The sequence below is a fragment of the Nicotiana tomentosiformis genome, chromosome 4 (genome assembly GCF_000390325.3).
Source record: "Nicotiana tomentosiformis chromosome 4, ASM39032v3, whole genome shotgun sequence".
NCBI classification, from domain to species: Eukaryota; Viridiplantae; Streptophyta; class Magnoliopsida; order Solanales; family Solanaceae; genus Nicotiana; species Nicotiana tomentosiformis.
In genome coordinates this window covers 42,134,766-42,147,354 of record NC_090815.1, presented here as the reverse complement: position 1 = coordinate 42,147,354, position 12,589 = coordinate 42,134,766, and the positions used below count along the sequence as shown (strand labels likewise).

Here is a 12,589-nt window from a genome sequence, read left to right as displayed (position 1 = left end):
ACTCATGATATTAAACCACCAAACTAAATGCAAAATCTCAAAACGACTGGTCGAGTCATTACACTTGATGTATCTCGACTAAAAAGTGGACTAATTCAAATTTCTCTCTCGAGTCGATAGAATTGTATTAAGTCTTGTTGTAACCAAGTCAAGAGATCCCTGTCTCTAGTTCACTCTCTTTAATTAGGTCTAATCAGATTCTCAATTAGTCTAATTCCTTATTAGCCAAATTACCCAAATTTAACTTCTTTTTCTCAAGCAAGAGTCAAATCACAAAGGGTATGAATCAATGTTTGTAACCACTAAATCACAATTAAATCATGAAAATAGCTAAATAATTAATAACTCAATCTCAAACAAGCTCAATATCGAATACCCATAAATTTTTACACACTAGGATTGAAATATAACTCAAGTTATAAGTCTAGCTACTTATAACTAAGAAAAAAAAAATATAAATATTCAATGACATAAACACAATTAAACTAGTAATTATAAAACTAAAGCAAACTCTAGTGTTATTGATGATCTTCCTCCTTGAAAACACCCCAAAAGCTGCTCTACTCCTAGTCCCAAGGCAAAAGATACCGTAAGAAGTCATAAAATATTTATTTACTATGTCCAAATATTTTAACGAAAAATGCCCTTCAGGGTATTGGGCAAAAGGAAGTGCAGTCAGCACTTGGACGACGTTACTTAGGTCACGCAAAAGGAAGTGCAGTCAGCACTTGGACGACGTTACTTGGATTTGCTATATTGTTGTGGTTTCACATTCAGCATTGCGGTTGTACGTTCAGCACTAGGGCATCATATTCAGCATTGTCGCCACATAGGAGAGGGTTTCAGTTTAGTTGACTTCACGTTGATGATCTTTAGTCCACATCAATGACTACGGTCCGCATTTTCTTTAGTGTGGTCCATACTTTCAGTATTGCGATCGCACTGTTTGGCTTTAATACTTTTGCAAGTTGTTGGTTCTTAAAGTTCAGTGATGTGTGATTGCAGTTGATAGTGCAACCATCATATACTTCCGCACATTTCTATCACGGTCAGCACTCTGAAAGACTGCATGCAACTGATTTATCTTGGTTTCAGGTCCGTGGTTTGTGGCCCTAACAGCTTAAGTGTGTTCCGCACTTTTTTCGTAGCGAACTACAATTATTTCTTCACTTCTCAATTTTTGAACTTTTCCCTTCAACTCGATGTCTTCAACTCATTTCATCTCTTATCTACTGAATCATGCATAAAACCTGAAATTCAATAGTTTTCATTAAGATTGGGAACATAATAGCTACTTTCGGACTTAAAACTATAGTAAAAGGTAGTAAAAATGGTTAAAATTCTCATGTATTAACTCCCCCAAACTTAAGTCATTGTTTGTCCTCAAACAAACAAAATAATACCAATTCTCCTATCACACTTAGTCCAACTAAATAGTCAAACATAAAATTGTTCATGACTCAGTTGATACCAATAAATTTTCACAATACATATGCATTCTCAACAAGGCTTCCAAATCGAGAGATTCAACTTCAACATATGCAATTCAAGTGTGATATTTGAGGCTTAAGGGTTAGCTTCATTCATTATGCGGCCTTGCTCCTATATGTCCACCATGTTATGTCTATACTCTTCTCTTGTATCTTTTATTTGCATTGCTCACTTCAAAGAATCAAGTCCTACGACTCAACTATAACATACAAAAGGACTTTTCATATATGCAATAAACTCACTCTTCTCTCACAAAGGATATCTACAAGTTAGTCTTCAAGTAACATAGGCTTGCCCGTTAATGTAAGCATGCTCGGTTCAAAATTAACTAAGAATTATTTTCGGGTTATAATGAACGTTTTCGGTTAGGGATAAGACACAATTATGCATAAAAGTGACTAACACCTACCCTAAGCACTTTGTACAATCAATTCAATAACACAATCTCATTCTTTTTCAAATTCTTCCACTTTTTTCTTCTCTTTTACAAGACATAGTACAATGATGAAGGGAGCTCTTAGAGTTTATAGCTTGGAGTTAAACACTCCTTTGACCTCAATTTCATTCAAACTCCTAGCTTCAAGGCTTAATATCATTAGATTATTCATTTTTTTAAGGTTTCTTTTTGTTCAGAATGTCTTATTTTTGTCCTTTTCAAACTACTCATTTTCTCTTTTTATCACCATTGTTTTCATTAGTTTCTTTCTTCTTGATTTTTGCCTTGTTGTTTCGTCTTCAATGTAGCTTCGTCATCAAAAGTTTCCCATTTTCTCCCTCAAAACTTATGTATTTGACCGAGATTATGACTTCAAGTTCGTAAGATACTCTGGCATCAAAAAGAGAATATGATCAAAAAGGAAAAAAGCTTGTAACATGGTTGCCAGTAAACAAGGTTAAAGGCTCAAAATGAGTTAACTAGGGAAAATGTATAATAGTGGGCAATTTAAGGCTCAAATGGTCCAATGAAGGCCTAAAATCATGTTCCAAACCAAGCAAAGCTTATAATTTTGCTTTAAAGCACATTTGTGGCAAGTTCTAGACCGTAAACTTGTACAAGTAAACTCTAGCCAAATATTCCCCACTTCTCAAGCAAATGAATTGTAAAATAAGATAGAGTCTAAAACTCTCAATGACCACAATCAGTTGACAAGATATCCATGGCCTATACATACGAACTAATGGCTCAAAAAGGTCAGCAAAGAACCTCAAAGTCACAAACTAGAATTAGACCTTTCGAATAGACTCAAGCACTTGTTTCGAACTATATTCACGTGGTTAAATGTGTTGGTACCACCTGAGTCACAAATAACTTAGCACAAAAGGACGACCATCAAAGTTTTTATTCATAAATAGATACTACTCCACCAAAGCATGTAAAAGATTATTTCTCTTAAGAAAGTTATCATGCTATGCATCATCGGAAAATATCACCCGGTTAAAACAAAAAAACTATCTTTGAAAAGAACTGCAGCATTAAGAAAATCAAAGGCTTATTTATCATACCAAAAGAAAACAAAAGAAAACATAACTACTGAAAGTACTAAACTACTCAGAAATATAGAAAATATAACTACTAAAAGTACCAAACTACTCAAAAATATCAAATGTCATCATCAAGTTATTACAAACCATCAATTAAAATTTCTCATCCCCCAAACAAAAAGTAAGCATTATCACCGATGCTTATAAACAAAAGTAAAGATAGAGAAGAGATGAAGAATCTCCCTAAGAATCTCCAACGACTGCAGGATCATCTCCATTCTCATTATGCTCATCCTCAGAATTGTGGATTGTGTCACCTAAACCTTTCTCTGTCGATCCTCAATATGTGTGCTGATCTTAGGCTCATGTTTACTGGATGGGGCACCCTGGGTAGTCTAAATTGGCATAGGAGGTTGAGAATGGTCAATTAACATATCAAATGGAAGATCACGAACAATGACCTTCTTTACCTCTTCCATCAATGCATCTACTGAAGCCTTTATTACTTGGTTTGTCGTCAACTCCTTCACTTGCTTAACTAGATACTTAATCACTGACTCGCATTGAACTAATGTATCCATAATCATCTTTTTATTTTCTAACAGTTTCTGGACCTAATCCAAAGTAATGAGAGAAGGTTGTGTAGTGGAGGGTATCACTGCAGCTATCAACTTTGTCAATTTGTTAGTTGCATTCTGCATCAAATTGTTCAAACTCACCAAAGTCTTAGAAATTTCCAAAGCAGACAATAGGCCTGTGACAGAAGGTCCTAGAGCAGGTCTCGCAACTGGTGTGGAAGGATGTGGTGGTGCAATACTCTAAATCTCAATAACCATATCAACAGGTGTAACAGATGAGGATGTCATGTTGGAGGTTCCAATAATGGGCACTCCTGGATCTTCGGACTGGCCAGGAGCATGTTCATATGGAGTGCTTTTCTTGTTCTTGGGTTCACGAGATCTTTCAACGAATACAAACTAAAGGGTCCTATTGGTTTTATTTTGACATCAAATGGCCTCGGCTCGACCTTAGAATCTAAAAGGTACTAAGTGATGGTGCTGGAAAATGGTAAGGATGAATTTTCTTGATGAGAAACCACATAGATATTAGTTTATATGAGAGTAGCAATAAGCACCACCCACTCTAAAGGTAAATAATTGTCATTCTTGCAAGGGTGAAGTCGGCTACATACAAATGTTTGCCATACTTTGCTTCAAAACTCAATGTAACTCTATAAATCCTCACCCCAATAGCTAACCAAGGTGGAGAAGCTCCTGGTTCCAAAATACTAGCCACTCGTGATCGTGCTATATCTTTCTCAACTATCTTAGCCAGGTATTTTGTAGGTACCACATCATACATTCCCAAATATGCATTCTAGGTTTTCTGATCAAACTTCATTTTTAAATTCCTCACCTTTGTGACTTTGGTTCCCTTCACTATATGGGCGATGTTGGCATAAACCTCACGCACAAGGTGCTCTTGAACATCAACAAATGGCTCGATAAATTGCATGCACCCCCTCCTTTTGGTAAACTGTTCTAAGAAATACGGATTGTACTTGGTCAAATCCTTTGTGTTGATTGCTCTTTTAGAAATGATTTATCTTTCTTTCCGACTGTGCTTGTAGTTATCAAAATCCTCGTATCTTAGAAACTTATATTTCCATACAGCATTTATCTTTGACCTCTCTTCACCATCTCTGGATCTGGGATCACCTTTCCCATCATCTACTTCATTTTCAGCTGGTGAGTTGTTACTGTTTGGTATAGTGTCAGGAGCATGGCTATGGCTCTAGGCAGCTTGAGAACTCCCCTTGTCTAATTGGGACTCAAAATTTCTATGAGGTTGTGGTTGCCTATCATTATATATCTCTCCGGTTCGTCCATAACCTCAAATGATTCCCTAGAAGGGACATATGACCCTGAATCATCTTGAAGTAGCCTCATTCCCCTACCAACGGTCTTTTTTGGCAAGTACATCCATAACACCTCGGTTCACAGCTCTTTTTTTCATTCCTTTAGAGAAAAGAAATTCCTATATAAGTTAAATACAGAGGCTAGTGGATCACATACTATGCTAAGAAGTTCCTATATAAGTTAAATACTGAGGCTAACAATTGAAAAAATGAATGAGAAAAGGAATAGGGAAAGTGCTAGGGGCAGGGTTGAGTGAGGTCCGCACTTTCTCAAGTGTGAACGCAAAAATTAATTTTAGTCCGCACTTTCTCAAGTGCGAATGCCAAAGTCGGTTGTGCTTCATGTCTTAGTAACTCAAGTCTTTGGCTGTCAGTGCGGACCAAAATTGAGGCCACAAAAATTAGTTCTGGTCCGCACTTTTCAACTAGTTCATAATTCACAGAATTTATGCAGACCACAATCACACAACTCAGAACCCATTCATTGATTTTAATCATAAAAATCACATATTTGTCAATTAAAGACTCAATGACTATCAAATGCCCAGGCGCAATCCAACACCAAAAACACACACTCAAGCACAATAGAAAAGAAACTGATAGCAAGGGCACATGTAACAGGTATGATTTCATGCTTCCCCTCTTCAATTGAATTTTCCTAAATACTCTATATCATCCCCCATGTAAAGCAAACAGTCAGAAAGAATAGCCCCGATAACAAACAATATGCCCGAAGAAAAAGAAAAGAATAAGAAGAAAAATAACGCATACCATAGGGTTAAAAGAAGATGCACACTTGGGTGAGAGTGGAGAAGTAAAATGGTGATTAGTTTGCCCTTAGTTTTGCTCAAATAGTGAATAAGAATCTGTTAGGTTCAATCCCAAAGAGTGGGGGAAAAGAGAAATTAGATTTAGATACCTTCAATTTACACATCGGGTCGGGTTAAAAGAAATTTAAGTGCGACCATAAAAATGAAGTGCGGTCCTCACTAAGTTATATGGACCCTCTTGTGTGTTTGTTGAATTGTGGTCCGTACTTTTAGTTGTGCGACCGCAATTTTCTCCTTCAGAATTCACCTACTTTCTGAACAAGCTTTTGTGGTTGCAATAGAATTTTTGCGGCCAAAAAATGCCTGCGTTGTTGCCCACACTCATTCTTCAAAAGATCAGAGAACTTGTAATTTTTCAATTGTGCTTATCCTAAAAGTGCGGTCCGCAACACAATTGTACGGATGCAATTATCATCGCACTTCCCTCTACGTTGATGCTTGAAAAGTTTAGAGAGTGTATTACTTTAAACTCTCCATCAGAAGGTCAAGTGCCTCCCCCAATGAACCATTACGGTCAATGATTCTCAAAGTGCGGTTCGCAATTATGCTCTACTCCAACCACTTTTTTGTACACTTCCACTAGTATGGCACCGCATGCCACTATCAACCCAAACACACTACATCCATATAAAAATAAGTTAGACATATTAAAAAAACTACACACAATAAAAAAACTCTCAAAATTTTAAAAAAATAAAAATAAAAAAGAATATTGGATTGCCTTCTAAAAAGTACCTTATTTAACATCGTGGCACGATGCAGTGTCAATTCGCTAGTTCATGAAGTAAAGGACCACCATCACTTGGCTTTCACTAACTGTTTCCAAGTAATATTTTATCCGATGACCAGTGAATCTAAATATTTTATCCTTGTCATTCTTCAAATCTAACGCACCACATTAGGTAACACCTACCACTTCAAATGAGCCACTCCATTTTGACTTAATCTTTCCGAAAAACATCTTTAACCTTGAGTTGAACAACACTATTAAATTTTCAGCCTTGAAATCCTTGTTCGTAATATACTTGTCATGAAGATATTTTATCTTTTCCTTGTACAATGACAAGTTTTATAAGCATGATATTAGAATTCATCCAACTCATTCAAATATGTACCCCGCAAGTTAGAGACTACATCTCAATCAAGAATTAACTTTTTTAAAGCCCACATAGCCTTGTTCTCCAATTCTGCCGGAAGATGGCAAGCCTTTTTAAATACCAACCGATATGGGGACATCCCGATAGGTGTCTTGTAAGTCGTTCTATATGCCCATGAAGCATCATCAAGATTCTTGGACCAATCCATCTGATTAGCATTAACCATCTTGGATAAAATACTCTTTATCTCACAGTTGGATACCTCCACTTGCCCATTTTCTTGCGGATGATAAAGGGGTTATCACCTTGTGAGGGACTCTATATTTTTTAATGAATGTGTCAAAAGACTTGTTATAAAAATGTGACCCTCCATCACATATGATTGGCCTTAGAGTCCCAAATCTTGTGAAGATGTTCTTTTTTAAGAAATCTAGCACACTCCTAGCCTCATTGTTATGTAAAGAGACAACTTCAATCCATTTAGATACATAATCCATCTAGACGAAGATATAAGTGTTACCATAAGAAGACACGAATGACCCCATAAAATCAATACCCCAAACATAAAAAATATCAATCTCTAAGATAGTTGTAAGAGGCATTTTATGTTTCTTCAAACCACCGACTCGTTGGCATTCATCGCGTATCTTTATCAAATCACTAGCATTCTTGTAAAGAGTAGGCCAATAGAATCCACAACTTAGGCCAATATAAGTGTTACCATAAGAAGACACAAATGACCCCATAAAATCAATGCCCCAAACATAAAAAATATCAATCTCTAAGATAGTTGTAAGAGGCATTTTATGTTTCTTCGAACCACCGACTCGTTGTCGTTGGCATTCATCACGTATATTTACCAAATCACTAGCATTCTTGTAAAGAGTAGGCCAATAGAATCCACAACTTAGTTTCTTTACTGTCGTTCTTGATCCACCATGGAGACCACTATAAGGGTAAGAATGACAAACCACAAAAATTTTACTTTTCTCATCGTCCGGCACACATCTCCTTATTATTCCATTTGTGCAAATTTGAAAAAGCACGGTGTATCCCAATAGTAATCCTTACAATCTCTTTTTACCTTCTTCATTTGGTTTAAAGTGAACTCCTCCGGAATGATATTGCTAGCAATGTAATTAGCCAAAACCGCATACTATGGTATATCTTTCATAAGAAGTGTCAAGAGTTTCTCATTGGCAAAGGACTCATTGATCTCAATGGCATCATGTGGTCTCCCTTCCTTCTCCAGATGAGACAAGTGGTTTGCCACTTGATTTTTACTTCCCTTCTTGTCACGGATCTCAATGTCAAATTCTTGCAAAAGAAGCACCCATTTCATTAATCATGCTTTGGACTTCTTCTTGCTCATAAAATACTGAAATGCTGCATGATCCGTTTGCACAATAACCTTTGCACCGATGAAGTAAGGATGAAACCTTTCAATAGCAAACACGATAGCAAGAAATTTGTTCTCTATAACCGTGTAATTAACTTGAGTACTATTTATGGTCTTAATAGCATAGTAGACAGGGTGAAAGATTTTATTGACTCTTTACCCCAAAACAGCTCCCACTACAATATCACTAGCATCACACATGAACTCAAAAGATAAACTCCAATCTCGGTACATGATAATGGAGGTGGTCAACTTGATATTTAATTCTTCAATGGCTTTCATGCGTTCATTGTTGAAATTGAACTTTGCATCTTTCTCAAGGAGCTTGCACATGGGTTTCATAACATTAGAAAAATCTTTGATGAATTTTCGTAAAAACCCCTATGGCCTAAGAAATTCCTCACACCTTTTACCAATGATGGAGGTGGAATCTTTGAGATCACTTGAATTTTTTCTTTACTAACTTCAGTACCATTCTTCGAGATTTTATGGTCGAGGACAATGCACTCCTTAACCATGAAGTGACGCTTTTTCCAATTAAGTACAAAGTTTGTTTCCTCACATCTAGCCATCACCTTGTCTAAGTTAGCAAGACAATAATCAAATAACTTCTCTACCACCGAAAAATCATCCACGAAGACTTTAAGGTAGTCCTCTACCATGTCCGTAGAGATAGACATCATACACCATTGAAAAATTCCCGGTTCATTGCACAAATCAAAGGGCATCTGCTTGAAGGCAAAAATACTATATGGACATGTAAAAGTAGTCTTCACTTGATTTCATGTGCAATAAGGATTTAGTCGTATCTGAAATAGTCATCTAGAAAGAAATAAAAGAACATGCATGACCAATCTATCAAGCATTTGGTTCATGAATGGAAGAGGGAAGTGGTCCTTCCTTGTAACCTCGTTGAGCTTCCGATAATCCATATAAACTCTCCAGCTGGTAACCATTCTTGTCATTTGTAGTAACCGTCATAGCCCCATTCTTTGACACACATTGGACCGGAGAAGTTCATGAACTATCGAATATGAGGTACACAACCCCGACATCAACCATTTAATAATATCCTTCTTGACCACCTTTTGCATTACTTCATTAAGTTTTCTTTAATGTTCAACCGACGATCTAGCACCATCTTCCAATTTGATCTTGTGCATGAAAAATGCAGATCTTATACCCCGAATATCTGCTAAAGTCCATCCAATAGCTTTCTTCCTCTTTTGTAGAACCACTAAAGTAGAATCTACCTACACATTAGCCAAACAAGAAGAAAGAATAATCGGTAAAATAGAACAGGAGCCAAAAAACTTATCGAAGGTGTGATGGCAATGGCTTAAACTCCAAGGTAGGTGGCTTTTCGATTGATAGCTTTGTAAGAGGAGTCTTTCTATTTTCAAGAGCCAATGATAATTTTCGTGATGTATAGTTGTATTAAACCATCCCTTTCAATGAGTGGACACATTCCATGAAGCCATCCATCTCATCATCATCAAAATTTAGCAAGACAGCTTTCAAAATATCACCCACATTTATTGTAGCACTAGTCTCATCAATTATTACATTGGTCACAAGTCCACAAAAGAGCACACCTCATTGCTAATTGGTTGATGCATAGACTTGCACACATGAAATACTACTTGTTCATCAGCAACCTGGAGAGTGAGTTCTCCGGCTATAACATCACAAAGAGTTTTTCCTATAGAAAGGAATAGTCTCCCAAGAATAATTGGGATTTCATAGTCCACTTCACAATCTAGAATAACTAAGTTGGCAGGAAGAATGAACTTATCAACCTAAACAAATACATTTTCAATCACCCTCAATGGCCTTTGTATCATGTGGTCGGCGATTTGCAACCTTATAAATGTGGGTCTTGGTTTTCCAAACCCCAATATTTTGAAAACCAAAAAGGACATCAAAGTTGATATTGGTCCAAGATCACATAAGGCGATAGGAGATCCGCAAGTGCAGATGCGCAGGAGCATGTGAGCGACCGCAGAAGCGGTCTCGCAGAAGCGGAGCTTTGACCACAGTTGCACTTTACCAAAATCAACACTTTCAATAGTGCACGGAATGATAAAAGTAGCAGGATCCTCAAATTTGGAAGCTATAGAATTAATAATAGCACTAACTTAATGAGTAACCTTGATTGTTTTAAAGTTTATCGACCTCTTCTTGGTCACAAGATCTTTTATGAATTTGGTATAATCGGGTATTTGCTTCAAAGCTTCTACTAATGGGACATTAATAGATAAACCTTTTATTATTTGTATGGACTTTTTGAATTAGTTCTCACAGCTTAGCAAGACATTAAGGACAATGAGGGGGAGGCTTTGGAAAAGACGCATTGGCCTTTTACAATACCATCTTCGGTATGTCATTTACATGATCCCTAGATGGGTTCATCTCCTCTTGAATCATCATGAATGTCAATTTAAACTTTATCACTTGCTTGAGCATCATCATGTGGAAATTCCTTATCTTGTATCACATGATCATAATCTACAATCCTTTAGCCTTGTTGCATCCCCACCTTTTGTATTCTGTTTGAAATGTACATAAATAGAATTCAACTCTAAAACTACCCAAGGACAAGTGGTAGCCACATCTGGAAAGCACAAACATCTTCAGAGTCAGCTCCCATCATCCACTGCAGCCCTACTCTAAGATCTGCACCCAAGGTGTAGAAGTGTAGTATGAGTACAACCGACCCCATGTACTCCATAAATATCTTGACTAACCTCGGTAAAATAGTGACAAGGCTTTTTAAAAAATGGATACTCACTGATATAACATATGCAGTAGATTAACAATAGAACAATAATAGAACATAACAAAAAAGAGTACAAGGAAAATGTATGTACAGCAGTAAATGATTACTAGAAGAAATCACGATTAGTATTCCCCAATATCACAACCAATCCTTTCCTTAGAGCGATAACTAACAAACCACGGTAGTAAACCCTTAACTTTCATAGTGTGAGAAAAGTACTCAAGATATAAAATCAAACGGCACGGCAACACCATTCGTGCATTTATCTTATCCTCACAAATTATACGTATAACAGTACCAACCAGGTGAAAGAAATACCAATAACACTAATGACAAAGTGAGAAATATACATGTAGCAATAACGAACAGGGCAGTACATATGGACAGTGGTAATAGACTAGGTAGAAGACATAGAAGTAATGACAGCAGTTAGGAAAGAAGAATATAAATATCAGTAACTAACATGGTAGAAGGCCTAGATGTAGATATAACAAACAAGAGGAAAAGCATGATATTTATGAGCTAACAAATATAAGGCATGAATAACTAACATGGTAGACGGCTTATACGAAAGTCCAACAAATGAGGAACGATATAAATGTAGGTATGACAAATACGAATGAAAGCATGATATTTGCAAGTAAAGTGGATAGAAGGCATGGATAATACAGCTACAATTGAGGTAGAGGACAGAGACAAAACAACAACGAAAAGTCACATAGAAAAATGTAGGTGCAACAATAACAGCTCAAGATAAAGGCATGAAAATATACACAAGGAAAATATATCACAATATAATGCATGTCTCTCGTCCTCGCCTGTACAGAAACACCCTTCATGTCATGAACTCACAATAATATAAAAAAATGATAAAGTAAATGAGATGGCACAACATCACCATTCATGCTTTTACTCTCATCCTTACATGATAATATAAATGAAATTATTATAATGTTAATAAAATGGCACGGCATCACCCTTGATGCTTTTACTCTCATCCTCACATGATAATGTAAATGAAATAGTATGGTATCACCCTTCGTGCTTTTACGCTCATCATCACATGATAATGTAAATGAAATAGCATAGCAACACCCTTCGTGCTTTACACTATTTCTCGCATGATAATATATATGCAATGGTACGGTATCACCCTTCATGATTTATACTCTTCCTCACCCAGCACATGTATATTAATAACAAGCAAGGTCGGAAGCATGAATAACATCATGGAAAGTGAATAAGCGAATGTTCCAAATGAACATCAATCACACCTTTCAAGCCAATAACAATTCAATAACCTCAAGAACCTTATTGTTTAAGTATTTCAGCAGGTCTCAAAAGTGATTTTCAGCTCAAGTATAAAATCCAATATCTCAAGAATAATGCTCGTAGCGATGTATTAGTGATTAAGCATAGTGATGACCGAATTTAACACATCAATAGTTTCGTAAAATCCGTCAAATTTTAATAAAGTTATATAAATATTGGTTTCTAGCATTTAATTTCACATTCTTTGTAATCTAGAAGTCAAGTAAGACATGAAACAAGAAGGTCACATAATTCTACAAGGCAGAATTAATCATATAATTT

The 12,589-nt window shown here is 36.4% G+C and overlaps 1 long non-coding RNA gene across 2 annotated transcripts; it reads right to left on the bottom strand.

Moving 5' to 3' along the window:
- Positions 1-368: 368 nt before the first annotated feature.
- Positions 369-6,626, bottom strand: LOC117276369 (uncharacterized). 2 transcript variants are annotated; one of them, XR_011415371.1, is made up of 2 exons: positions 5,663-6,626; positions 369-1,250 (listed from the first exon to the last, which is right to left on the bottom strand). It is a non-coding gene; the product is annotated as an uncharacterized lncRNA (long non-coding RNA). The 2 variants fall into 2 exon arrangements; XR_004506637.2 differs by lacking the exon at positions 369-1,250 and adding an exon at positions 2,971-4,991.
- Between the last annotated feature and the right edge of the window lie 5,963 nt (positions 6,627-12,589).